At 48.1% G+C, this 2,729-nt stretch overlaps 1 protein-coding gene across 4 annotated transcripts in view; it reads right to left on the reverse strand.

Moving 5' to 3' along the window:
- Window positions 1–2,729, reverse strand: part of FBXO31 (F-box protein 31) — a 24,476-nt gene that overhangs the window by 12,071 nt on the left and 9,676 nt on the right. The gene's annotated exons all lie outside the window — the stretch shown is intronic.

The following is a 2,729-nucleotide window of genomic DNA, read 5'->3' on the forward strand; positions in this document are numbered from 1 at the left end:
AGGAATTCCCGGGAAAGTTTTGCAACACAGTCCCAATAATACAAATCACACGATATAACCAGAGCTAAAAACAAATAGAAGCATCTGCCACCTCCAGTTACGAAAAACACACTCGATGCTTCACACTGCAAAGCAACAGAAAATAGGGAAGGGCAGGAAGGCAGGAAGGAACAAGGAAATTTGAATATTTTGAAAGCATTTCACTGCCTTGTGTAGACAAACTTGGCTCCAGAGTTAAGCATCCTTAGAAACAGCCACTGGGAGCACGGGCAAAGCACATGGGTCACTCCAGCTTGGGAATCTGGTGGTGAGGCCAGCTCAGTCACGGCCTTAAAACTTCTACAGAAGCAGCCACACCTCAGCAGTGCCCAAAAGCTGCTTCCAAAACCCACTCAAAATCTACTGTAGCAGTTGAGGCTTCTCTGTTTCTTGTCTCAGAGCCAGGTGTCCCTCCAAGCCCACCTAAACAGAGGAATATTTTCAGCAATCAGGAGGAAAGGGCTTTTACAGAATGATCTTAAACCCGCTGTTGTGAGGACAGCTTAGAGATGGGACCTGCCTCCAGTCCTCACACAGCCATTCCTCTTGTCCATCTAATTTCCTTCTGTCCATCTGATTTCCTCCCAGGATCAGTAACCTTCACAAGAAGGCATTACAGAGCCTGGCATTTTGGGCAGGAACAGCAGCATGCATGTTATTTCCATGAAGAAGGTATTTCACTTGCCTTAGAGATGTCCACAGCCAACTCAGAAGGCCACAAGAACGCATTTTAACTTCCAGGACTGGCTTAAATAATAGCTTTGGGTTTGCATCAATTTAAAAGAAGAATTGTGTTTCAGTGCAGCTGTTCCAGCAGCTTTGTTTCATTAATTACTTCAGACAGCAAGAGCTGCAGAAGTTTTTTTATCCCACCAAAGCAAGAACTTCCACAGGAGTTTAGGACAGCAGGGAGGGAAGTCCAGAGCTGCTGCCAACTGGCCTGGAGGAGCCTTTTCCCTGGGCAATAAACAATTTCAGACTGAGACTTGCACTAAGGCAAGCAGGCAAACCCCACTCCCAGCTCAGTAATTACACATTAATTAATGGCATGAGCTGCTCCACCCACCACAGTCTGCCTTCCACCCTGTCTGCCACAGAGCTGATAAAACCCAGCTTTTTTTAATGTATTACTATTTTTTAGGACAGAAAACAAAGCTATCCAAGGGGGATGAGGATGTTCCTCCTAGCCCAGCTCCTGCTGGGAGCAATTTCAGGAACTAGGGCTGATTTCTGGACACAGGAGACCAAAGAAAAAATCCCATTCATTTCCAGAAGCTACGGGGGAAAATGCTGGTACTTGGCCAAGGGCCCAAACAAGTCTCAAAACACAGCTCAGTTTTCAAGCCTGGGCTGTCTCTTGAGCTCCAGCAAAACAGCAGCTAATATTAATTGCAGGGAAAACCTGATGAATTCCAGCTCTGGCTCTTCCTGGTAGGAGACAGGATGAATCTGACAGTTGTTTCCCTTCCTGCTCCTCGAAAGAAAACAGCACTCGGGTCTTTCTCCAAGGTTTTCCACTGCCTGTGCTCAGTCCTGGAGAAGCCTCTTGCCTATCCAAATTTCTGAGTCCACCTCCTGCCAAATGGAGCAAAACCACATCCACAGGATGCTCCAGGACAACCTTCATCCAGCCTGAATATTCCCCACGTTCCACAAGGAGCCCTGCACACCCTTCAGACGGGAAGGGGGCTTGAATCCAGCTGGGGATGGGCTTGGAAAAGCAGGGAATGCCAAACTCCCACCAAGAAAAGGCTGCCTGGGGAAGATCCTGAGTAGGAAAAACCCAAACCACTGCAATTCTCCCAGACTCCTGGGATGCAGGAAGGTCTCCACAAGCAAATTGAGCTGGAATAATGGAAGCAGTGCCCAGGTTGGTGATGCCTGAACTGCTCATAGAGAGAGCTCAGAGTAATCCAGGTGAGCTTAAACCCCTGGGGAAAGCAATCTGAGCTCACCTGGGTGACACTGCAGGAACAGGAATTAGGGAAGACTTCCATGGAAAATCCTGACAACACAGGAAGGGAAAAAGGGGAAATGGGCCATTGCTTCTTAAACCACATGGGCTCAGAACCACGGAATCATTCAGGTTGGAAAAGACCTCTAAGATCATCGAGTCCAACTGTCCAAGCTTCTCCCCAAGGAACACAACACAGCCCAAGAGAAAAGGGGCACATCAGAAGTTTGGGCCTACAGCTAAAGAAGTAATAACTGAGGGAACAGCAGTAAATGTCATTTAAGAGCCCCCACAAACAGCATGTTTGGAGCAAACATCCAATCTCCAAAGGAATCCATCTTGCAGCTTGGATTTGCTTCCCCTTCCCATCCAGCCCCAGAACACAGTTGGTGTTGACAGGCACCCCAGGCTGCCAAACCCCAAATTTTTGTCCCAGTTCCTGCTGTAGCCATGCTGCTGGTCTGTCCTGACTCACATTAAAGTGCTCACCTTCCCAGCATGGCCCCTGCTCGGTTGCTTCCCTCAGCACAGGGAATTCTGCAGCATCCACTCCCTCATTAATGTGTGTGATAAACTCCATTCCCAAGCAGCAGTGAGTTAGTAACTGAGTCTGCCAAGCTCTGCAGACCCAAAGGAGCATCAGAGACAGCTCAACACCCCCTCCAAATAAACACCAAACACTCCTGGCTTCCTTAATTGATGTAAACTTATCAGTCCTTCCTGCCCCTCAACTCCT

The sequence above is a fragment of the Corvus brachyrhynchos genome, unplaced genomic scaffold (genome assembly GCF_000691975.1).
Source record: "Corvus brachyrhynchos isolate BGI_N302 unplaced genomic scaffold, ASM69197v1 scaffold365, whole genome shotgun sequence".
Lineage (NCBI taxonomy): Eukaryota > Metazoa > Chordata > Aves > Passeriformes > Corvidae > Corvus > Corvus brachyrhynchos.